Source organism: Amblyomma maculatum, chromosome 1, assembly GCF_055883805.1.
Source record: "Amblyomma maculatum isolate TAMU_Amacu chromosome 1, ASM5588380v1, whole genome shotgun sequence".
NCBI lineage: Eukaryota > Metazoa > Arthropoda > Arachnida > Ixodida > Ixodidae > Amblyomma > Amblyomma maculatum.
The window spans coordinates 121,788,931-121,815,052 of record NC_139344.1 but is presented as its reverse complement, the minus strand read 5'-3'; the positions used below and the strand labels follow the sequence as shown (position 1 = coordinate 121,815,052).

General features: G+C 49.3%; 1 protein-coding gene and 1 pseudogene across 4 annotated transcripts in view; one reads left to right on the top strand and one right to left on the bottom strand.

Moving 5' to 3' along the window:
- Window positions 1–25,708, bottom strand: LOC146203750 (uncharacterized; annotated as a pseudogene).
- tna (Zinc finger MIZ domain-containing protein tonalli) overlaps window positions 13,605–26,122 on the top strand; it is a 254,780-nt gene continuing 242,262 nt past the window's right edge. For all 4 annotated transcript variants that reach the window (XM_084588929.1, XM_084588927.1, XM_084588928.1 and 1 more), the window contains exon 1: window positions 13,605–14,299. The gene's annotated coding sequence lies outside the window, so the exon portion shown is untranslated. The remainder of the gene's footprint in view (window positions 14,300–26,122) is intronic.

Sequence of the window (26,122 nt, the reverse complement as noted above, 5' to 3'; positions counted from 1 at the left end):
TTATTGCCCCAGACCTGCAGAAGCTCGCTGCCATGGCGCTGAACCTGAAGCACTGGAAAAGTATGTGCAGAACAAGTCCCTAGTTTCAGCAGCTGATCGGCTGTGTCCGACTGCTGGTTGTAGGAGTATCACGCCCTGTCCCTCTCTTGCAGGGCTCGGCTCGTCGTCGCAGGTGGCTGACATGTAAATGACATCGTCCCGTAAGAAGTTATGCAGAACACAACATGCCATCAAAACATAATCTGCGTTATGTTTTGATGTTATCTAGATGCGAGGATCCCAAATGTATTTTCTGTATTTATGTTATCTAGATGCGAGGATCCCAAATGTATATTCTGTATTTGTTATCTAGATGCGAGGATCCCAAATGTATTTTCCACGCACCTCCTGAAAAGTAACCGCAATAAGAATTAAATGCATGCGAGGACAATAATGTTTTAACATAAAGGTGCTGACCATGCTTTCACCTTGCTCTGCTCAGCTGGTAGTTAAAAATCCTTTTTTCATCACTCTGGCCTCTGCCAGAGTAAGGACGAAGGAAATCCGGCCGAAGCTGGAAGGCCTCGTCTCCCACAAAAACGTAGGGTGCTGGGGTATCGGTACCTGGCAGGTGTGCAGGGCTAGGTAGCCTAAGAAGGCCTTTCTCTAGATACTGGCCAAACCGTGACACACTTAGAGTGCCTCCATCACTCTGGCGGCCATATGTACCCACATCTATCATAACAAACTTCAAGTTGCTGTCCACTACTGCAATCAATACAATGGAGTATGTGCCCTGAAAAACAATGTAACGATACAGTAAAATCTCTACTTCATGCACCGAAACCGAGAACTTTATACCTTATAGTTGTAGTAAAGGCTGCCAGAGTGTGGTGGAGCCTGAATTTGGACATGCTTCCCGTCCCATGCACCAATGCAGTTCGAAAAGTTGCACCTTTCCTCGAAACCTTGGGCAACCTCTTTCCATTTTTCAGTTGTCGCAGCCTATATACACAGAATGGAAACCTTCCAATGTACTACACATTCCTGTAGTAATAACAATATATGTTTGTATGCAAGCTGCAAAAGTGCTGTTGGACTGATATTAGCGGTACATTATATGCCAGTTTATAAGAGGAAAGAGCAACACAAACATCGCGCTAGGAGAATACTAAATAAGCATATAACATGCTTGTCTGGCCGGCTGCACAATTGACCCCCAATTATCTCTCTTTTGTCTTTTCTGCTCTCCTACTTGTGGGCAAATAAACATCTTGTTCAGTACTCTGTGGAGGAATACTTTGTTACGGTAACGTACATTAGCTGATAGAATATCTCATTGACACACAGAGAAAGCAAACAAAAAGCTAGCTTTATTTATGCATAAAGAGATGGGTGGATAGAATAAATCCCTTGAGGTACAGAGGTTGCAATGTTGTCCAGAGGATTCGGCATGTTGAATGTACTATGTTGGCCACAGTTGAAATTCCAACTCGAAAATCAATAGCAACATCTTGCAAAAACATGCCAGATGCCAAGTACCTAAAAAAAAAACATAATTTCACAGTTAATTGTGATACTTTTTTCTGCACTTTAACGGTAGTGCGGCCACTCATTTGTTTTACTAGGTAAAATGAAAGATAGAGGTTAGGATAAGAACAAAATGGATTTTTCTAGTCACCTAAATGAATAATTTGAAAAAGACAACGAAAAAAAACAACAACATCGAACCATAGCAGTCGTAATTAAATTTTGGAACGTCATTCCATACAGCATTAAGTCCCTTTCAATTATTGCGTCTGCTCTGAAAAAAACCACGTGCTATGAGAACAGTGTACCTCCCGCGACTATGGAAATGTTCATGTCTATGTTGCAGCAATAAGCTCCATGGATAGATGTATAGCAACTTTGTAAGGATCCAGATACCGCCATCGACGTGAAATTTATGTATCTTTTCTGTGCAATAATGAAGAAATAAATCCTTCAAGAAAAGACACGATACGGAGCAACCATTCCGTTATATGACCGCAAATGGTACCTGAGCGTGATCGCAATTAAGTCTCTCTCGAGAAGGGATCGGCTCCCGTACGACATGCAGTTTCGTGAGAGGCTCTTCCAGAAGCGAGTGCAGCTCCTCGAACTTTTCAGGGGTCATCCTGTAATATTTCCTGAAGTAGGCTGGGTCCCCTGACATAAGCAACGGTATCTGCAGACAACAAATTAACTACAGTATGAGAATACAAGCAGACGACGAACACCAGAAAATGATTTGTTTAGCATGAACTCACCGCCGTGTAAAACTCCGATTTCTGCTTTCTGTTGAGCCAAATCGGCCTCGTCCACCACTGCCTCGGAGTAGGAGCATTCATTAGGGCGTGTCTCTTCTTTAGCAGAAAACACTGCTCCAATATCAGAAGGTGCCGACGACTACAATCATTCGCTGGTTGAAGCAAAGTGTCCGCTTGGCCGTTCTCCTCATCGGCTCCGTGATTTCTTCTTTCTAGGAGCAGCTTCTTTTTTTCGAGAAGACAGAGAAGCTCGAGGAGCAAGCGTGTGTTGCTCGTATATTCCATTACGGGCGGGAAACATCGCAAAGCTCGCTAAAGGAGGCACTGGCTAGCAGACGCTCAGCCAGAGCACAACTGTCGTATGTAGTTGCGTACAAAAGTAAAAACATAAAAATAAAAATTTTGTATAATGTGCTTTATATTTTACTAAAATGACATAAACTAGATACAATATTTATTCTCACGCGAGTTCTGCATTTATTATTGGTATAATATGCCGGTGCCGCTTGCGCCGCACCGACAGAAATCGCAGGCGCCGCCACCATGTGAAATGACTGTTGCAACTGGCGCCGCAACGACACTGCGACTGGAGCGAAATTTTTCGTGTGCGTCGCATCATGTGAAAACGGCCTTTAGTCGGCGTTGCGCTGACACGACCCTCCCAAAATTTGCGCCTGTCCTCAGGTGCAAGCATTTCGGAGAGATTACATCAGTTCATTAGCGACGAGATCGCGATCGTTGTATCTTCGCAGTTGTTCTACGTTTACTGTTGAGTGTTTGATTTTACCGAGTGCGCGGCATTAAACCGAATTAATTAATTAATTACGCGACTGCCCTAATTGGTAACTATTTAATCAGTTATTAATTAGTAATTTATCCTTGATTGACATATGGCCATATAAGGGACGCATTCGCGCATACTGTGGTGGTGCTCTGATAGTCGAGACCTCCATGACCATCCCGTCTCGACCAATCAGAGCCGCCGCAAAAGCGTGACACTTTTGCTGACGACAATGATGAGGAAATAAAATTTTTCGCCTTAAAAAAGGCTAAGCGCCCGCAGCGAAGGTCAAGGGCAGCTACGGCACCAGCAGAGTCGGACTGTCGAGGCTTCCGTATATCCAAATATTCAAAGCCCACCTGTCACTCGAGACAGTGCAGTAGTTGTCCAGTGACAAGTTACAGGAGTAGCTTGCTATGAATAGGATATCGTGGCCGCGTGATAGAGCACTTCAGAATGAGCGGAGAGGAACGCAGCATGCAAACGGTATCAAAGTCTGGATAATCAGCGGACAAGGCGTTCGCAGTCTCTCGTCCCTATCTCGAGCTCGGCTTTCCAAATGCAAGCCGAACTTCGGAAGCATTCAGTTTGGATGTGAACCAGGACAGGTTTGCGAGCTCAAGAAGTCCTCAAGGTTTTCTCAGATCATTTCGGCTTCTAGGGGCAAGGCTGAAGCAATAAAACCCGAGGAGGTTGGATGGAATTGGGCACAAAAAAGTAAATTTCTTGCCCTAGAGTAGCATTAGTCCGTCAGGCAGCTTGAGGGCTCCTGAGACCGCTCTTTTGTGCTGCAGTGAAAAGCGAGTGACCGGGGTGTCGGGGTCGTCCTCACCCAACAGGTGGACAATAGAACACCCCTTTTTTTTTTTTTCTTTTTTTTTTTATTTGACCTATTGTTAAACTGCGGTATTGCAAAGTGCTTGTGAAAACGGCCTTTGCCATGTCATTTGTTTGAGCATGGTGTGCAGGAGTATGCATTCACAGTGTAATACGGAAAATGGCATAATAATGTGAGCAATTGTGGCCTCAGTCTAAGCTTTCCAGGGCATGTCTTTTTGTTTGGCTCCCAGAGGTTAACTCAGGAGGCATATAATTTTTGCCACCTTTGTTTTTGTGACCCCCAGCTCCTAGTCATGATACGTTTTCACAAGTGGCTTTCTAGGGCATTTTTATTGCTTCCACAAAGAGCAAACTTTTAGCCCGCATATGTTCACGTTTGAACTGAAGTTCAATCTGATTTCTCGTTTTCTCTAACATGGTTCTTTCCGAAGAGGATCGATTTGAAATTATTGGGGCACAATTTGTTTTTATTATTTTTTTTCTTTTTTGGAGAGACCATTTTTGCTAGAAAGCAGCCTGGCATTTCTCAAATTTGGTTCTGCGCTTGCTATTTGTCGTGTTTTGGGCTTTGCGTGGCTGATACTGCTAACGCTGCCCAACGGGGAAGCAAGAAGCAGAGAGCTAGGTGTCACTCGTGACCGAACCGAAAGCCTGGTCGGTTCGGTCACTAGTCACACCTATTAAAAAAAAGCGTTAGCAGTATCAGCCCTGGCAAGGGCCACGCTCTCCCACGGCACTCAATGCTCGGAATGTCGCGAGTACTTCATTACGGCGAAAAGCTGCATGCTTTTACACTCACCAACAATAGGGAAAACTTTCTCGTGATCACCCCTCAGAGTGTCAGGCAGGTAATTATACATGAATAGGTCGCTGCCCATCCTTTCGACTCGGCGAGGAGAATGACGCTGCAGCACGTGGTGGCGATGTTGCCTCCGCGGACTGGGCGTCTTCGATGGCTGCCACTCGCTGGACCCGCTTAGGCATGTGTTCCAGCGGCGTGAACCTCGGCTAGAGCCCCAGTCATAACAGCTCGTCCGCTACCCGAAGAAGTCTCGAAAGGGTGCAACCTACGTTGCTCCCTGAAGAGACTTGAAGTGCGTCTTGTATTAATTACATTTTTGCAAGACACACAATATGTAGCCAGGGGAACTATGTGTCTTCAGTTACCACATGACTCGCTGCCCTGCGCGACAGTGTGCCATACGCGTGATTAAAAAGTTTCCTCACAATCTGTACTTTGTGTATGGCCGACACGCATGCATGCCTGTAGTGGAATAATCAAGGCATGACATTGATTAGGCCGCCATTTTTCCCCCTAATGCTACAGTGTAACATTCGAGCCTGGCATGTTTTTTTTTTTTTTTTCTTACAGTTTTTCGGATTCTCTGCTTTACTGTATTTTGCAGACACACGCACTCTCTTTTTCTCCTGGTTTTCAACCCCTCAGCAGCTGGCAATGGATGCTATACAACCTTTCAGCGGCAAATGATTTCGTCTGTTATAAATGCGAAAGGAATGTACCGGTTGCAAGCAACAGGTGTTGCCTTCACACGGCTTGGAAAAGGGAGCATTTCTCGCATACCAACCTGTGCCAGCCACACTGAAAGCATATCTCGGCGAGCTCGATGCTCAGTGCGTTGGTATTAAAGTATATGGAAGCTAGGGATTCGCACGTAGTTCTTCGCGCATAAATAGGCAGATGATCAGATCAGGTCAAATCAGCTTGATTGAGCTTAATGATAAGTATGTGGATCGGGAGCTTCCGGACGTGCAAGCTGGGTTTCGCAAGGGCAGAGGAACTAGAGACCAAATTGCCAACCTTCGCTGGATCATGGAAAAAGCAAGAGCGTTCCAGAAACCCATTTACTTCTGCTTTATTGATTATGCGAAAGCGTTTGACTGCGTAGATCACAGCAGATTGTGGCAAGCTCTCCAAGAGATGAGAGTTCCAATTCACCTCATCTGTCTCCTCAGGAACCTGTATGAAGGGCAAGAGGCCACAGTCAGAACTGGGCATGGTCTTACTGATTGGTTTCCGATTGAGAAAGGGGTGAGGCAAGGCTGCATACTGTCGCCCTGCCTATTTAACCTATATGCAGAGTGCATCATGAGGAAGGCCGGTCTGGACGAGTCTTCAGCTGGAGTGAAGATTGCTGGAAAACGTATCAACAACCTTAGATACGCGGATGATACCACTTTAATGGCAGAAAGTGAAGTGGAACTCAAGAGACTTCTGATGCGCGTACAAGAAGAGAGTGAGAAGTTCGGGCTTAAACTGAACATTAAAAAGACAAAGATCATGGCGTCTTGCCCTGTCAATTAAGTCCTGGAGCATCAAGGGACAAGAAGTGGAAGCTGTGACAGATTTTCTCTTCTTTGGCTCCAAGATTACCCCTGAAGGAGACTGCAGCCATGAAATTAAGAGGCGCCTGCTTCTGGGAAAGAGAGCCATGGTTAGCCTTGACCGCCTAGTAAAGAGCAGAGACATTAGTCTGCCAACCAAGATCCGTATAACTCGTGCTATGGTCTTTCCAGTTGTGATGTATGGATGCGAGAGTTGGACTGTGAAAAAGGCTGACCGCCGAAGAATTGACGCGTTTGAATTGTGGTGCTGGCGAAGACTCTTGAGAGTTCCTTGGACTGCGAGACGATCAAATCAGTCGATATTGTCGACCATAAACCCTGACTGCTCATTGGAGGGTCAAATTCTAAAGTTAAAGCTCAGCTACTTTGGTCATCTGATGAGAAGAGAGGAGTCGCTGGAGAAAGATTTGATGTTGGGAAAGGTTGAGGGTCGCCGGAGAAGGGGTAGGCAGCGAACGCGATGGTTAGACGGCATCCTCGAGGCACTGCAGATGAAGTTATGTGACGTTAAGAAGATAGTGAGAGACCGGAAAGCGTGGCGTGACATGGTCCATAGGGTCACGAAGAGTCGGACACGACTGAACGACTGAACTGAACTGAACATGGCAGTCGAGAAAAGCTGTTAAGTGACAGCTTTACGCGTAGGCTGCCTTTTACTCGTGACAACACCGAGCGTCACAACAAATGCGGTATCGATGCATTTGCACGAAAACGCATTGACAGTTAGTAAAACGTGCTCGCAAAGTGCAGAAGCGGCCGTTATCTTAAGTGCGAAAATAAAGAGGGTGATCAGGTGGTTATTTGCCCAGAAAAGGCTACTAAGAATTATTGCGCTCGTTAACACAAATCGGGAATGTGTGCGAGCAACTATAACAGCACTGCAAAAAAAAAAAAAAAAAAAAAAAAGGTTTATTGCATCTAGGCAGCATGCCTTTAAAAGTACGCCATGCGGTACTGCATGGTGTCGCAGCCGCGCGGCTACCTCTGGAAACGCCCGAAGGGTGGTAGCGACGGAGGACGTCCCGCTTGCGGAGGCGCCTCCCACCCAACATCTATGCTGATTGTCGCATCGCGTACTGCTTTTAGCGTTCCGTTTTGAGTACATAACCACACATAACACACACACATAACCATAACCACAACCATTTCACATAACCACAAATTGCTCTAATGTACACGCATGCCTATGAAGCACGCAATATAGATTAAACAGGAAATTCAATTGCCAAGTTTCAATTTCCTGTCTTTCGCGCGCAGAACTCGAACTGTGCGACCAAAGATGACATAAACCTGCATACATATTTTCCCTCAAGATCGTAAGCTCAAGAAGGATAGGAATTGCAAATATCTGTGTTGACAAGTTAGTTATAAACATCAGGAGCATTCAAAGCAGCGTGAGAAAAATGGACACGAAGAAACAACGCTCAAACGACATGACTAAAGCATTTGGTTGTTTTCGCATTCTCTTAATCGTAACTGTTTGCCTGCGCTGCTTCAGATTTCTGTGAACTATCCTTGAGCGCAAGATTTTTTATCAGCAACCGCTGCAGCAAAAACCGTGCAGGTATTTTGTGTGTAATTATTGCAGTCAGAAGTTACCATATGTGCACACTATTCTTTTTTTTTTTTGAAGCCCAGATTGCGCACATTATCAAGCGATCACTGCTGAAAAATAAATTCGTATGTGCTTGTTCACAATTTACTTAATTCAAAATCAGTGCCTATACTAGTGATGCTCCAAAATTAATTACCATGGGCCGAAATCGGATGAAAGGTGAAATCGGATGAAAAGCGGGGTCACTATCGGCATACACCTACAATGGTGGGAACGTGCACTTTATGTTGAAATGAGTACCATGAATAGGATAAGAGCCGTACAATTTCTCGGCGCACGTGTCTCTGCCGCCTTTCTTGCCGCGACTAGAGCCGCCCCAGTGCAAGTCGTACAGCTGCCGCTCCGCGCCCTCAGCAGTCGAATGCTTTTCATACCAGACCAGCCATCCCTGCATCGGGGGGTTTCTACCGCACTTGACTGCACGCGCACAAAATGCTTGCATGGTGATAACACAAAATAGCGCTGCGCTGCCGCCGACTATCCGGATAACCCTTCGGGCAGCCATATTGGATTTCCAGTGACGCCCTCTATAGGTCGCGGAACTTACACTTAGCCCACAATTTATTGCTGGCGCCTTATCAGCATATTTCAAAAAAACAGGTGAGAAGTCGGCCCGTGCGACGGGAGGGTTGCAAACAGGTATATCCCCGGTATCGGTGAGGAATTGCTTGCTCACACCTGAACAGTGAGATATCTCAAAATACGCATAAGTTGTAGAACGCCACAAGCAGTACCCCGCCGGGGTGGCGCAGTGGTTACGGCGCTCGACTACTGTTCCCAAGGACGCGGGATCGAATCCCGGCCTCGGCAGCAGCTTTTCGATGGAGGCGAAAAGCAAGGCGCCCGTGTGCTGTGCGATGTCAGTGCACGTTAAAGAACCCCAGGTGGTCGAAATTTCTGGAGTCCTCCACTGCGGCGTCTCTCATAGCCTGAGTTGCTTTGGGACGTTAAACCCCACAAACCAAACCAACCAGCCACAAGCAGTGGTATTCTCGGCTGCTTTGTTGATACTTTTTGTTTTAACATTAGTCAATTACCAATTGCAAATCAGAGAACAAGTTATGCTGTACGGCATACTACGTCACCGCAGTACTCATATACGTATTACACTGTACTACATGGCAAGGATATTTCGTGCAGATAGGAATTCTGGCTGTGCATCAGCGCCTTCATCGAAAATGTCGCGCTTGGCAACGCATGCAGGCCGCTGCTGTGGTGTGCCGGAGCCTCACATGGCTGATGCAGAGTGTGAAACGCATTCAGCATGAATATTTTCTTTCAGAAGTGCAGCTCTTCAGCATTTCTCTCGACATTGCCAAGAGTGCTCAAGCATCGACGATGTTGTTCAAAGGCTAGAGAATCAGTCGTAAAAAAAAAAAAAAAATATTCTTTCACTCAGGAATACATTCTTGCGTGCGCCATAGTCGGCCGCCAAGAATTTTCATTTTTTATGTGAGAATTTGCCATGACCAGCATTTCGCGGCACTAAACACCTGCAGACCCCCTGTACGCATCTCATGAACCATCTACAGCACTGTGCTTCTTTTTTGCCCGTAAGCATAGGAACGCCAATGTGAGCCAGTGCCCAACAAGATGTCATTTGATCTTGCAACTAGAATAATTATTGCGGATGGATGGATATATCTATAACGACAGTAAACTGGCTGCATCGTACATCAGCTCGATCTATCATCCTTCAGGTCGTCCAGTGAAAGAATCAACAGCTGAATGTTTTCTGCCCCCTTCATGCAATAATACTCCTTCAATGCCGCAGTTAAAGCAGTCGTAAATATGACATGAATGGTTTTGTGCAAACCCTTCGCGTTACCCATGTTTAACTAATATCGTGCTTCAAGAACAGTGCCAGCGTCGAGGCATCACCTGGACCTATAGTGGTGATGGTGGACGGATCGAAAGCGTACTGACATTATTAGCTGGGCATTGCATGCATGCTGGTCCCTTAAGGCGCACCGAAACATGCGTTGGCTTGTGTATAGGCCTCGCTACACAACCTGCCACTACACTGGTAAACTCACTGACAAAGAAAATGGGAAATGCCAAGGGTACTGAGTCGTAACCACGGACACGGACTGTTGGGCTGGAAATGCGGATTCGGGAAGTGTGTGCGGAATAGCGATTTTGCTGGCAGCAATATATCGCGTTTCGAGCACTGCGCTGTTGTGCATGTATAGCGCAACCTTTTGCCGATGATGAGGTCGCGTCCTAGCTCGCTAACACACACACACACACACACACACACACACACACACACACACACACACACACACACACACACACACACACACACACACACACACACACACACACACACACACACACACACACACACACACATATATATATATTACGTAGTTATGCATAAGAGGGCGCTATGGCCGGAAACACTCAGTGCGGTGCCGTTGTGCCTGAGACTTATGGAGACAGACTAATTAACCAACTAAAGTAAGTCATGAAACATGATCGTAACTTTTACATTCCGGACCGCACTAGCACTGCATTATTCTGGCGGCTTTGATAGTGAAATTTCGGCAAGAAAAAAAGCTATAGTAATTTTGGCAGTAGCGTAAGCATTATTACGACATCCACCGCCAACTGTCACGCCTAGGATTATTCGAAGTGTCACCTCGGCGTGTAACCGTGCACGTACAGTTCGAACTTCCATCCTCAAAGCGGAGTTGTTTCAACATATTGTTCGGCGTAACAGTTCATGCATCACGAGCGACTAGCTTTCTGTCCACGCAAAGCGCCGGTAGGAGGCGTCTTTCTGCACGAACAGAATTATAGTCAAAGGGCAATTCCGATTTTTTAGCCTTTGCAGTATATAAGCACATTACATTATTTAGAGTCCTCTTTCCGGTACAAAACAAAACAAAAAAAAAGTTTTTCCAGATATCAAATAGGAGGTTTCTGAGATAGTAAAAACTGGGAAACTTAAACCGAAACTAGGTTTTGAACAGCCTGTGATGTTGCTACCAACCAATCTGTGGTATCTGAGATATGGGCAAAAATCCTACCGTGTGCGTTTGATTAGCTAAACTGGAGACTGCAAGTAAAAGCTGGTATCGCTATCTGTCTGAAAGAACCAAAAGGAAGCTTGGGCTTTATCCTGCAGCCAACGCAAAGCAAATATAGACGGCCGGGGATGCAGTGGCGTCTCGCACTTATGGTTCCCCGTAGAAATCTCCCCGATTGAAGTCACGAAATGAGAAATTTTAAATTAATTGGCGCTGCGGTAAAATATTTCACCGCAACGAAATTTGGCGCAAATGCTCAGCAAACTCGGAACAATGTACGGTTAAAGTTCCGGAGAATCCAAGGGGTCTTAAAAGCGTCGTAGTTGCCCTTTTGATGGACTGCTTATTAATGCAACGCAGAACCGAGATCTTCGACCGTCAGCAAAAGGCTTCCAAATTATAACGTTTTGAGTGAGACGAAGAGCGACATAATTCTGTCTTTTGTAAACTGTTTCGCCGGAAATAAAACGTAGTAGGAAGGACCACTTAGCAGCACCGGCCGTCACCGAAGCAATATGCCAGTCTCATCTTGTCTCGAAGTGAGTGAGTGGATAATCTCCTCTCATTTTTCTTCCTCCAGTACTTGGTCTTCTTCGAGGGTAGATTACTTCTTTTTTTTTTTTCCAAACTCTTATATGTGTGCTTTACAGTAGTAGCAAGACAACTTGAATGTATTTTAAAGACATAATGCTGAGAGACACCGAGAACGTTCTTCCAGCATTCTCCTCCAGAGGAGTCCGGTTACACCCTAATTTTGCCGACGAGCAGGACGGCCAGATGAAATGACTGGAATCCCACGTGACAAAAGCAGCCGCCATTTCCCTCGGTTTTTGCTCCTTTCCTTAGCCGGAATCAAAATTCGTCACCAGGAGAAAGTTGCCGCTGTGCTGGGAGAGGGGTTCAGCGCGAGCCACCGCGCGCGCTCCTGTATCGGTGGACGCTGCATCGATTTCTCTATCAGCGGGCGCTGCTCTCGCCTCAGCCCTTTCCGGCGCATGGCCCACTTTGCCCGTGGCGCTTCCATTGGCTGCGTGTGCTGACCGCTAAGTGGGTCTTCGTGCCCGTTTTTTCGCTGCCACTTGCTTTCTCTCGTTCCTGACGAGTAGCCAATGGGGAGCGACCGATTAATTAATTAAGGTAGGTTAAGTATGACTTCGATCGCTGCGAATGCGTATTCCTCGCACGCCTCACGATCAATGGCGCCTTGGCAGCTCTGGTTGCGCTGCTTTTACATTAGGCGCGCACTGACTTCGCGCTGCAGCCTTTTTTTTTTTTTTTTTTTGCTGGTGCACCGATTTTAACAGTATTGCTAAAAAAATCACCTCGCCTGTCGCGCATGTTACTTCGCGTTCTTCCTGTTCCCACAGATTCCATACTGATGATAACTGAAGTGTCATGGTGCACGCCGCTCATCCCGATGACACGCCTGAGTTCACCAAGAGGAACTGCTAGAGTCGTTGGAAGGTCGTACAAAACTATTACGCCAGTTAAATGATTTAACAAAGTTCCGCTTGCACTTAGGAGCACGCGGATGACCAGATTTAAGTTTGTTTTTTTCGCGTATTTCTCATAAAACCTTATAATTCCTTTTAGCAGCTGAGGGGTAGCAGTTCGAACTACTTTACAACCGTACGTTTGGCTTCCTGCTATGTTTTGATGTAACCCAAAATGCGTTGGCAGGTATAATTGAAACAGCAAATAGTTTAGTATTCATATAATTAAACAAAAAAGCACGAACACGCGCAATGTTTCGTAACCGTCTTTTCCACGTCCGAATGAAAGATTAACGGCTGTCACATGCTGTCTGCATGGCAGAGTACTTGTAGCGGAGATCGGGCAGATGAAATCATTCGAAACCGCATCGTTTGCAAAGGAGATCGTGGTGAGCAGCGGTTGACGGTTTAAAGTATCCCGCGCCCTCAACTGGCACGCGCTCCCACGCCGCATGGTACGCGACGGGGATCAGAGCGCAATAAAAGCTGGGCCTCGCACGGCGTACGGAACTCGTGTTTTAGCGGCCACTCAACAGCGACTTTTTGGCACGAAAGCGAGATGAGAGCGCCCGATCAATAGAAAGCCACTCCCCCCGGCAACACACGGACACGCAAACCTCCCCTTCTCGTCCACAGGGCCGTCCCGAAACTCACGCACACACATACGAGACAGCGCGATCAAACACAAACCGAACCGTAGCGCCCTCCGAGTCAATTAACCACCACCGCTGCCGCATCTTGCCGGCGAAACTTTCCTTGTTCGCCAACAGATGGCGCCACGTTTCCCCCTTCCTGGCCGCCAGAGCTTCACTTTTCGCTCTTTTGTTTTCCTTATTCCATCCTCAGACTCGCACGCACCTTTCTCCCTCCCAACGAAGTCCACGCCTCGCCACACCAACCATGCCGCGCTGGGCGCCTCCTCCACCTTTACTCCTCGATAACGTGGGGAGTGGTAAAGTACATCTCTCTTTTTGCTCCTCTTGTGCTCTTGTTTCCTCGCCGGTGCGATCTCTTCTCCACCGGCTCCTCTCTCGGTTTACGGCTCCCCCGCGCGCGGCTGGTTGTGACTCCTCCTTTCGGCGCGCTCTCTTCCCCGTTTGTGACTTCTTCCCCTCAGCCCGCCAAGCGCCGACGTCACTGTCCCTCGCTCATGGTCTCTCACCCGTCGGATCGGGAGAGGGTGCGGGGCCATCGCGTCGGCAATGGCAGAAGCGGTGCGCGTCCTAGTGCTCGCTTCACGGCGCCTATCTGCGGTCGCTGCTTTGCACACCCCTTGTCAACGCCGCCGCTGTCGGCTGCTGGGCGCGCTCTACTGGCCGCGACTTGACTCCTCGTCGCGCCGCCGCTGCGACTGATCCGTCACCAAGTTCTTCGCTACGACTCCTCGGCCGTGTGCACGCCTGCCGCCGAGCCGTTTGTTGTAGCAGCGGCGCAACGTGCGTGACGGTGCAGCTGTCGCGATGTGCCACGTGCGATCGCGCGCGGCGTAAGATCGGCTGCTGCTGTGCAGGAAAGCGGCGCTTTCGAGGACGCCAATTTTTCTGGCCTCGCTGTTCCGGTGGCGACCAGTCTCTCGGACCGTGCCGCGATCACTGCCGGAACGGTTCACGCTTCTGAGGAGGACCATTCTGTGGGGTTACTTCGTCTGTATATTGTGACTCAACGCGGTCTATCCCTGTCAAGTTAAGGCAAGCAAGCGCACCTTCAGTGTTGCAACTTTTCTTTTTGACGTCTCCTGGCCGTTAGTGGTCAGTTTGTGTTGTGCGTGTATGTGTGTGTGTGTGTGCGTCTAGAACAGAACTTTTTGTGCAAAGAACATTAATCAGGTTGTGGGATACTACCAGAACTTGGGACTTTGACTTGTGTGATCGCCGCTGTCACGTCATCCAAGCTCACTGCAACCGGTAAGTGTGCGTTGAATCCCCCGCGCTAATCCGCAACAGTACCACGCGCTCAGGTCAGCCTCGTTGCTTAGAGTGAGTTCGTTGAATAACCGTGCGAAGGTAGTAGTAGCCTCGGCTCGACGCATGAGCACGCGAGGAGGCGAATGCTTTAGTGCTATGTGATTGACAGGCTCAACAACAAAAGCGCTTGCCTCGGCTGCCACAGAGCACTGTTTGAAGGACGCTGCGCTTTATTTATTTACTTTGACTGTTTTAGCTTGGTTTTCCAACTGCTAATTAAAAGAACCGACATTACTTCCTTAATCCTGCGTCTGCATGAAGACTACAATGTGGGCCCCACGCAAGGCGTCTACGGATGTTTCAGAACAACATTCATGGACGTGTTGTACAGTGCTCTTTGTAGGTGTTAAAAGAGTAAGCTTCATTTAATGCATGGAGGAAAGCCAGGGAAGCACCCTTACAGTCTGTGCGTACAAGACTATAGAAAATTTTGTTGTAGGTAGCTAGTGAATACTTCCTTTCCTCTCAGACACATTGTTCTGAGTACGCTGCCCGGTTCGGGCAGCACGTGCGTTTGTTTTTGTTTTCATTATTCGCTCAGCATGCGTTCCGGGTCCTCCATCTCCGCTGAGCAATCGGCGTTCCTTCGCGGTACTTTGCGGCCCTTCATTTTGCCTATGTTCAGACATGCGTTTGCTTTCGGCCAAGTCGACCGGCGTTCCCTGGAGCGCTCGAAAACTTCGGTGCTGGCCTCTCGGCTACGGCCTTGGAAGGTCGCCGCGGCGGGGAGGGCGCCTTCGTGCGCCCCCTCCTCTCCCCTGTGGCTCTGCTCATGCTTATCGGTAGTAGTCGGTCCACGGTGGCTGAGAGGGCGAGGGCCATGGGAGGGGAGGGGTTCGCGGGCGACTCCTTTGAAAGATGCATGGCCCGTCGCATTTATCGCCGGGCGGTGCGTTCAGGTTTCAAACGCCGACAACGCACGAAGGGGAGGGAGCCATGCTCCCCGTCAATAATGACGGCGCCCTGCCCGGGAAATTTGTCCAAACTATCCTTTTAAAAAGTTTTGCCGCCGCTCCCACTCCTCAGGGTCGCTTTCTCGGTTGTCAAGACTCTGTCGCGCCTTCTCATCGGCCTACTTTCCGCGCTTCGCTGTCGACTTTTCAGCCCTCCGCGCTCCTGCCTTTGCGGCCTTGCGTCGGGAAGGTAACACCTATTTCGCAGTGCTTTCTAAGTGAGCATTCCTCGGAGTTATCGCTGAGAAACGTAGAAAACAAAGACTAGAGGTTCCAGTCGCTATGCGTGTTTGGAAACCTTCATGCGCAGTGTCGCCTTTCCTTGTTCGTAGAGTCAGGTATTCCGTTATGCATGCAAAGAGCCCCTCCAATATGCACCGAAATCTGTTGGACGCAGTGAAGCTCATGCGTATGCTATACGCACAAATGCGGACGAAGAGTCGTACCGCACGGCACATGCAAAACAAAGATTGTACGAATACTAAAGCTGCATAGCTTCTCATGTGTGGTCATTCCATTTCTGCGCCTTTGTTAAGGCAAAAAGTGCGAGGTTTGTTCTCTTGTTAACTTCAGCCCTTTTATCTGTTCATTTGATGATAGCGAACAAAGAAATGCCCAGTATGTGCAAACACGGCAAACGGGCAAGGTTAATAGAACGAGATCACCGTCGTACTAACGCCTTCCTTCTGGGTCACTTACTGGTCTTGTATGCACAAGCTAAACCAAACGTTTTTCTCGCTTCGTCTCGCGCTTTCAGTGAGCTCTTTTTTAAAGGCCAAAAAAAAAAAGAACACAATGAGCCGCACAAGTGGCATTTAGTAGCCGCTGGCGTGTTGAAGGGCGCGAAAAGACAATCAAGAGACAAGCGAAGGACGCTGCGTCGAAGGGGAATCATTTCCTGCCCTTGCAGAAATGATGAGCTCTACAGCATACGTTTCAGCAGAACTCTTTTGGTGTCGTAGCATGAGGAAAGGCAGCGAGGTGTTTAAGGGAAAGTTTTTCGGCGGAAAAGGGAAACTGGCCGCCCTTTTTGCTGCCGATCGCTTTTCCCTTACTGGCCTCGTTGACACCTCTCCGCCCCCCTCCCTGAAATCCTCCTTCCCCCTGGTCGACAATAGTGATGCCACAGAAGATGGCCAACATCAATCGCGACCATTCCATCCCGAGAATACCCATAAGTCACAACCAAATCATCAAATACCGCGTGGTAGAATCGCTTGCGGCGTGTAAAGCGCCTGAGTGACATGCTTGATCTCAGGCTACTGCGGCCAGGGTGAAGCGTCCTGTCGTCTTCGAGCCCGATTCAAGAAGCAGCCAGGCTCTTCGAAGAGAAAAACATATTGCCTATCACCGGATCACACCGGGAGTGACCATTATTGCGCTCCAGCGTTACTCTGGTGTGGGCTTTTCGTGCTTGGCGGTCTGGTGTAGATTGGCACCTTAGTCGCTTAGACACAATCGCCAAAAGTGTATATGCGCGTCCATTAAACTCCTTTCCGCTGAACCGTTAGAAGTGCCTTCTTGACCTTTGAGTACCAGCGCCTAGCGATCACAAGAGCAGCAGGCAAGCTGCGCAGTTAGTTTCTCTTTCGTGAACTTCGCGAGTGCTCATGCGGCTGGGATTCGTTCCCGTCTAGGCCTACTGGTCGCTGTTTTTACACTATCGTTCTTCTTCCTTCACACTCTCGACGTCAGTAATGAGTTTCGATCGCAATCAGGAGTAGTGCAGAAGTGCAAAGTTATTTGTGGTTTCGCGTGATGTTATTATTATTATTATTATTTTTTTTTTTTTTTTTTTTGCTTTTATGGGGCCGATGAGGAGGTGGTGACAAAATCTGTCAAATGATTAGAGTTCTATACATGCGATGTATTTTCTGCGCTTTCTTCGCTTTGAAAAAGAAAGAGGAAGGAAATTGTGAGCTTCCGCCATAGGATTTCTCGCGCAACGTGCCCACATCAGTCCTCGGAACTCCCTGTCATTCGCGTCAAACCAGTTAACTTCTCAGCCGGAGCGCCGAGTAACCATAGGTTTTCTGGGGACGAAAGTCTGTGTAGCACGCTAGCGGCAACCAAATCATTTAGTTTTCTTATCGACCAGTGATTACACACCCTACTCGTCGATGTGAAAAGAGTTCCGTCATGTGTGCTATAGAGAAATGTGGCAATTATTCTTCCATATCACGCTTCTAGTCCAAAGTCACCGGACTCGTGTTCCAGAGAATTTCGTCTCCGATTAGTGCCTGTGACAATCCAACCATCAAACTCGTAAAATTTAGCATCTCTCGCACTGTATTCGCTCATTCGCGTGTGTGTTTGTTCAGGTTATCACACGGCAGCCTGGTCCTTGCAACACCTGATTAAAGGCCATCCGTGCAGCAGTGGGAGCGAGTATTAAACTTCTCAAGTCAACTGCTTTTCGTGACCGCGCCTCTTTTGTTTCCCTTCGGCCGCGGGCTCGCATTTCCGGCCGGCTGGCTGGCTTTGTTCAAGCAGCGTCGCGTGTGGGCCTCGGGAAGGGCACGCAACGGGGCGCGGGTATCACGAGCATTTGGGGGCGCCCGCCGGGAGCCCGAGGTGCCGCCGACCGACACCCGCTGGAAAGAAGGCGCGCCGCGAGGACACCTCGTGGCACGTTCGCGGAACGCCGCCGACCACCGGAAACCTGGCAGGCCCGTGAAGGAGGAGACACCGGAAACAACTTCCGGAGTCGCAGCGTCTCCCACATTACTGGGCCCTTGGCGTAACTGTGCGAACGTGCCTCCGCGTTTTCGTCTCGCTCACTCCCACCCACGTCGATGGTGGCGGCTGCAACGCACCAAGATTGGCCTGAGAAAAACTGTGGTCCCGACTGCAGTCCGCGCGGGGCCGTCCGTCATACTTCGGAATTCGAAACCAATGCCCCGACCGATCACTTATCTCCGCTACTGACTGCTGCTGCCTCTCTACCAGTGTGGTTGGGTACTACTGCTGCTCTGGATTGTAGTGGAGGCCTGCGCCCTGCTGTCAGCTCAACTCGAGTTTCTGATTATGGGCGCTTAGGGCGCAGGATAAGAACGGCTAAATACGCCAGAACCTCCGAATTTCAAACCAGCCATTTCCTTGGTGGTTTCTTAGCGTTCGTGTACTGAACGGCCTCTCACTAACAATCCTATACCAGTTATAAAGCTCGTAATACGTGTACATGGCAGGATTGCCGCGAGACATTCACCTCCTGGTCGAAATTTGGCAAAAAAAAAAAAAAAAAAGAAAAGCGTCTGTAACCGGCAATTTAAAGACGCTCTTCGCCTTCACCTTGCCAAGCCCAGCGCGCTTCAGGATGCTGAGCATGTGCGCTGCAAATGTGACCAATTCTAGAACATGTGCAGAGCGTCAGTTATCGCAAATTGAAAACGAATGTGTGGCTGTTTTCACTTGTATAGACGCTGTTCTCTTTATTTATTTCTTCCTTGTTTGTGCTTGCAAAATTGTCTGCAGATTCAGGCCTAGCTAGAGCTCAACAACTTAAAGTGCTGTTGTTATTTCAGGGCTTCAGTACTCCGCCCTTGCAAGGTTTAATTCCATGTCGTCACAGTTAAGTTTTCGACCAAATTCCTGAAGTCCGCAGAGATCCGAGCATAGACGGCGGCTGCGGTCGTGAGCGACAACGCTTAGGGCTAAATTACTCGTTATAAGGTGTTTTTTTTTTAGTTAATTTGCCCTTTGACGTGAATGCTCTCGATGTACCGATACATGCCTGTGGCGGCCCTTACTTTTGGGATATCCGCGATCTCGACCCAGGTCAATCAGAGCTGTCCTTGCATAAACGCCTGGTGGGTTGTTATGCTAGAGTACCCCGAGTTCGACGATAAACGATTGAAACCGTTTCGGAGACAAACACCCTGTTAATGTCACTTTCTATATTTGTTTGACGCGTTTATTCTTTAAATTGAATCGCGAAGAAAGACGAGTCTTCGAGACACATTCCACCTTTCATCGGCAGTGGTCAGCATCCAGTTTCACTCATCATATTGCTGCGTGAGAAGAACAGCAGGTAATGGCGACGGTCACCCTTCTTCTTCCCGCCATTTTCTCATTTAGAAGGCACCTTTTGTTTAAAAAAAAAAAAAAAAACATCGTAGAGTCTCATTTTTTGTATTCTGCGGTTATAATGCGTACGTTGTTTCCAATGCTGTCTTCCTATCACCAGTGCTATACCCGGGGAAATATGGATCCTTGTTGTCAGTGGATGAGTAGAATGATCCTGTTTCACAATTACCCTCTTGGGGAACTTTCAGCTCGCGTCGGCCCTCTGCCTAGGCGCGGTTACTTCCCGCGGAGAGATCAACGACGTGCGCACAACCTCGCCGCCTAATCGCGGATAGATAGGAGGAGAACGGGATCCCCCTCGTGACACTTCACATCACTTACAGCCCCTTATTTCTTACCCTCTGTCGGTCACTTAGTGGGAGATTGTGCGGATGGTAGGTAACATGGACAACGCGTGTGAAGCGCCCGGCACGGTGATTGAACGGATCGGCAGGAAGGCCCGCAAAATGCATTACAGTGTCCGCGAGGTGTTCAAGCCGACCCCTAAGGACGCTGTTATCCCGGCGTTTCTTTTAAATTCGTCGTCATCCTTGGAGAGAGTAAATTGGCTCTGGTGACCGGTTCCCTCCTACGAAGGTACAGAAGGGCGCGTTCACGGGCCTATTGTAAGGCAAAAAAAAAAAAAAGAGAGAGAGAAACGCCAAGTGGCCAAGCATGGCTGCAAGGGGAGCGACAAGCAGCTTTCCGCTTCCTCCGTCGAGCTCCCCCGACGGGAGCTCGTCAGAGGTGCGGAGAGGAAGGCGAGTGCCTCGGAGACAAAGAAACGGCACCTTCGACCAAACCTGTTTCAGGGCTCGTTTAACCTTCCAAGAACTGACGACAAAAGCCGCCATCGCAGTATAGTTCGTGTCACGTGATGTTCCTCGCACGTGAAGTCGGGGTTTCGTTGGTTCATCGTTTCATTTTGCCTCTTTTGTAGCCGTTATTTTCTCAACAGCGTAGCACTCCTCCGCTGTTAGGCCGTTTTTCTACGCCAACTCTTCCATTTGGGGAGCTTTTCTTCTTTTTATTTTTTTCCTTTCTCGCAGTTCAGTGCGGGATGAGGTAGCAGTCGGCGGCGTCATATTGTTCTGCTCTTGCGGCTGTACCCCGCGAAAGCAGTGCGTGGGGCTAAATTAAAAAGTATGGGGTGAGGAGAGCGACCCCTCCGATGACAATCGCGCGAGTACCTGGCGAGAAAACACTTACCAGGCTGGCGTTTTGGGTCGGCAAGACAACTGCCGCCCAGGTAGGTAGCTTTCAAAACATTCCGTTGGTCGGCCAGCCAACCGGCGGCGACTTAAAACGGATCCTCAGTCGGAAACCTCGGGGGGTCAGCGCGCTCTTTTCCGCTCACCCTCTACTCGCTTGTTGGGTTTTTGCGTTCAGCTTGTTGTTTCGCTCTTGCCGAGCGAGGAGCCGGGACACAAACATTTCAGCGCACTCCGCTGGGAATGTGCGTTAAATAAAGAGAACAGCTAGGCCGCTGGATTTTTTTCCTTTTCGTAGAGATGGGGGGAGGGGGGGGGGGGGGGACACAAAAGCCGAGCGCACGGCACGGCCTCGCAGACAACGGGCGACAGAGGTGCGTCGCTTCCAAAGCGCCCTTCCTCGTCCCCACGCAAACAAGCGAGAGGGAAAGATTCGCAGAGGAAGGGACCCTTCCTTCGGGACGCCTCTTCTCCCGTCCTTTCATGCGCCGTTCCCGGGGTGCCCGTGTTTATTTTTGCCTTTCCTTTTAAAAGAGCAGAATCTGTTCCTTGTCGGCCCACGGACCGCAGGACATCCCGCTGCAGTCATGGGCAGGGCACGCGACGAAAAAGAGGAAAGCGAGAAAGTACAGCGAATAAAACCTAAGGGACAGCCGACCGTATGCCGACGCTTTTGGGTCAGTTGACCCTTGCGATGACGTGCTTCTATGCGTCTCTGATTCCCCCGCGGACGGTCCGTGCGAGCTGGATCAAAAGATTGGGGTTCTTTTGTTGGCTTTCTTTTTTTCGTATGTTTTCTTTTTGGCGCCCTTAGGGGAAATATACCTGTTGCTGTCCGCGGCGGACATCATAAAAGACGAGTGCGTGACGCGTCGCGATTCTTGGCTGGAATGCGTCTCCTCTGCGCTGAACCCCTGTGGTGGCTTCTGTCCGAGCATTGTCAGGGGGCGAAAACGCCTGCTGTCCGAGGGAAGAATACCGGCGCCGGAGGTGGAAGAAGCAACATGGCGCTCGCGCAGCAAGTTGCCGGCCGCATTTTTCTTTTCACGCCCTATCAGAACTTGTACGCGCGTCTAATGCGTGCTGGGATGTTGTGGCACGCCACCTCCACGTTTTTAGGACCTCATCCAGTTAAGACGGTTTCTGCGTGGTGCAAGGAAATGAGGAATGGATACATAAGTGCATGCATAAGTACAGAACTGAAAGCCGTACTAATGGTGGTAACGAAAGCAGTCAACAGCGTTTAAGTCTAGGAAAGCGCACTATTTTGCTATCTGGGTGGCTAAGAGTAAACGTGAATCAGTAATCCTTTTGCATATCGGATACATTTAGAGTACTAAAAAGAAAAAGTAATTTCTTGCAAGCGGGATCGAACTCATGCTCTCTGAGCATGTCACGTGCGGTTGTCCACCAACAGGCGGCGTTTTCTTCGGTACAATTGCGATCAGCAGCAGGCCAGCCACCATATCTCAGCATCTCTTGTCGTTTAATGTAAGCCAGCATCTCATATGATCATGAAAACGCAAGAACTCTCTCCTAGCAACGAAGTAATGTTCCGCGGAGTTTATGGTTGCGCTCGTGACTATTGTTAATTGCACGGGCTTCCGTTTCATTGCTGAGAGTGCCTAGTAGGTTGGTTGGTGGGGTTTAACGTCCCAAAGCGACTCAGGCTATGAGAGACGCCGTAGTGGAGGACTCCGGAAATTTCGACCACCCGGGGTTCTTTAACGTGCACTGACATCGCACAGCACACGGACGCCACTCCGTGTGCTGTCGCCGCAGCCGCCGAGGCCGGGATTCAATCCCGCTTCCTTGTGCACAGTAGTCGAGCGCCGTAACCACTGCGCCACCCCGGCAGGCGAGAGTGCCTAGTAAAACTGACCAGTCGGTGGTCGCCTCAAAACACTCTGTTCGTTCTCAGATTTAGGTGCGATAAGTGGGGCACTTCCGACATCCATTTTTCATATCGACTGCGTGAAAACATTTTGGTACTGCAGCTAACTTAACCGATACCATTAGTGAGTGACATGGCTGCTCTCCGTTTTGTATACCCTGCGTTTCCTTTGTTAGAAACCAAATCGTTTCGCTATAGTCTTGAACGATTCGTAAGCACAACTGCTCGATAAAACTTCGTAAGCATTAACAACAAAAAAGTGCCTTAAATTCCATTAGGTAAGGAAAAGACTTGTTTAGGCTTTTCTTTTTTGTAAGGAAAAATAAATAATAGCGTGCTAACCAAAGTTTGCAACAAAATGGCATTAGTCCCGAGCCACAGGTGTCTTTTTAAGAGACGGGGGGACATATATATATATATATATATATATATATATATATATATATATATATATATATATATATATATATATATATATACACACACACACACACACACACACACACACACACACACACACACACACACACACACACACACACACACAATCAGGAGCGGATTCCTTCAGCGAAACCGTGCTGAAATGCTGAAAGCAAAAAGAAACGCAGTAAGACCGCCTTCCCTTTCCCTACTGCCCCTGCAAGAGTAACCCAATAGAACCGCCGCTACTCTGAATAGGTACCAGAATGATGCTTGCAATTGCGGTGCCTGTTTTACAAGCGGCGATTATGATAGATGCGTGCCTGTGCGCAGCGCATTGTTTGCAGAATGTGCGTACGCGGCAGTGCATGAAAAACCCACTCGCATAGTGCGGGGGACAGAGGAGGGCAGCACCTTGAGGTAAGGTTGAACCTCGTGAAACTGCCCATGTCTGTCGGGAGAATATATTAAAGGTACGCCGGGACGTTCGCCAGGCCACTAATTCCAGCTGGCCTCTAGGTTCTTTACACCTTCCCGATGCCCCAAAGCCCTATCTATAACGCCGAAATCGCAGTGCCTAGTATTTTAATCCGCTTCAATAATCAGTGTTTTGGCACCGATGTGAGCGACACATGACGGCGAAGTTCGTTAACGGATATGATGCTTCCTTCTCGCTTGGGCGCTGCTTCGCTGATTGGTCGGGCACGCACTTTAGATCTTACAATCGAATGTTCTTTATATGCAGAATACAAATAAAAGATGTTTTAATTCCGCGTGTGTTCTTGAAGTGCTTGTAAAGATAAGGACTAAACTCAGGTAACTGCGGTGTTGTTAACAAGCGCGGTGCATGCTATGAGGAGCGTCTGGTTGCTGTGGGGATGGTGATGGCGGGTTCGCCCTTTGTAGCTGGTCGCCGCTGCCCTCTGACGCACAGAAGCCAAAAATTAAAAAAAGAAAAGAGCAGAGAGAGAAAAAAAAGAAGTCCGCCAATTCACTGTCCGGGCTCTACGGTCACAATCGTGGTCACCAGCACAAAGGTCACACAGCCGTTGTCAACCGAGGTCGCAGGGCTCCCCGTTGCCACCAGAATCCGAGACGCCGCTTTGGGGTTTCCACAACCCGCAGGCTCCTCAAATCCCAAGGCAGCTGACAACGTTCCAATCTCGGAGGTCGGCTAAATCGCTGGGCAGTCCAAAATCGTGCGGTTTCTGCCGATGCTTCACAGATGACACAAGTTGTGTCGAGATTGCTCGCGAAGCGCGCTCGCCACACCCGAGTCCGCTGCACTCCGCAGCGGGGCTTCCGCCAGCAGGCCACTGCCCAGGGAGTTGTCATTAGTCGTTCCTGGCAGATGACCTCCTTGCTGACCCTGTACAGTTACAGGGTAGGCTTCGTCTTAGCTCCTGTACGCCATTCCTCCGTCTCCGCTTCGCGCAAGTCGCGCACGAGTGATCCGCGGCAGCAGCAGCGATGGACGCCCGCGGAACACCAAAACGGCAACGCAGATTTGCTGACCGTCGGGTCAACCTAGTCAAAACCCCCGCAAAGATGGTGTGGAGTAGAGTCTGTTGGACTAGGCTAGCTTCGGGTAGACCGAGAAGCTGGTCCTCATAGCACAGCTTCGCAGCATGGTAACGACGCTGCCAAAAAGCGCGGCTACAGGTTGAGTTAGACAGGCAACCATGATGGATAGCTTCCGATACGTCAGCAGAAAGCTGCGTTTCTGCTAGGTTCCGCCCAAGTCAAGCGCTGGGCGAGCGAAATGGTGAGGGAGAGGCGCTCCTTCTCACTCCGGCTCAAACGCGCTGTTCTTATATTTAGAACTTTATAAACCGAATAACTCGTTTCCGCGTGCCGATTTTTGTCATTCTCGTTGAGCTGACGTCGGCACGGTGCAAAGAACCTAGAGGTTGGCTGGAATTAGCGGCCTGACGAACGTCACTGCCTTCTGTTTCAGCGCTGAAGCTGTCAGGAAAGCCTAGAGTGAGGAGCTGCACCTCGTAAACCGTGTCAGTGGTTAGTGGTAGCTGTTGATGAATACGTATATTCTGTTAGCGTTGTGGTTCACTCGGAAACTACACAAGCATACATTAAAGCGGTACATGTTATCGCGCAAAAAAAAAAAAAAAAAAAAGTATCTAGTGCCACCTAAGAGAAAGAAAGAGAGAGAGTGTGTGCGAACGTGGGTGCGACATTCGGTACGATCTTCGACTCCGGCGAGCTTTTGCTGGCGTTTGCCGTGCACATTACATAAACAGCAGTTATGGGGCCAGCACAGCTCTTTGCGAAGTCCCCAGTATCGTTACCGCGACGCACAGGCCGCTTTCACCCACCCCGAGTGCGTGACAGCGATCCCCAGCAGCAGCGGGCGAGAGGATGCGAAGCGAGCGAGGCGAGAGCGACTCGCGGTTTTCTCCCGGCGACGAACAGCGCCGTAGACGAGGCCGGCATTGTCCGAGCGGCGCGAAAGGGCCGAGGGCGGGCGCCTGGAAACAATGAACACCGCCGCGGTTGTAATGCGGGCCAAGCCCCGGCTAAAGGTTAAGCGCTGCGAGGCGACAAGGGCGTGCATTACTCTTACTAATGAGGCCAGGCACCGGAGGTCTGGCAAATCGATGGCCTGTGGTTGCCAGGCGCCTGCCGCCGACATGCATCTTCTTTTTCTTTTCCGAAATCCGGCCAGGGAGCCGGCAGCGGGAACGATACGCCAACGCCCGACCACACGGTCCACCTGGAACTTGCGCAAGGACTGCGTGGTGGGCGGAGAGGTTCCGGACGGAGGTTCCTGAGCGATCGGCGCCGTCATCCTGTGAGCGTCCCGAAGATTAGGATCATCTAAATCTTCGGCGCTCGGTTCAAGGGAGTTCATTATCGGGTTACGGCGCGGAAAAGTCCTTAGCGCCACGTGGGCTCCCCAGTGCCAAGTGAGCGTTAAACGACCCCTTTTGTTATCCCTGAACTGAGGTCACGGTGTCCAACGCTCTGACCGGCAGCTTGCGTTCCCGCGCCTCTCGTTACAATGCCCAGCAGTGCACTAGCTGGCCCTTTTGTCGCTTCCCGGAAGTACGAAATCCGGCAGAAATGGAACGATCTCTCGTTGCTCAAGCTTGCACCACTTATTTCTCAAGCTCAAGCTGCGCCACATGTTTAGAATCTGCAAGAGCCTCATTAAAAGGCGCCAAGGGGGCACGCGAACTGAAATCCGAATTAATCGGTTTGT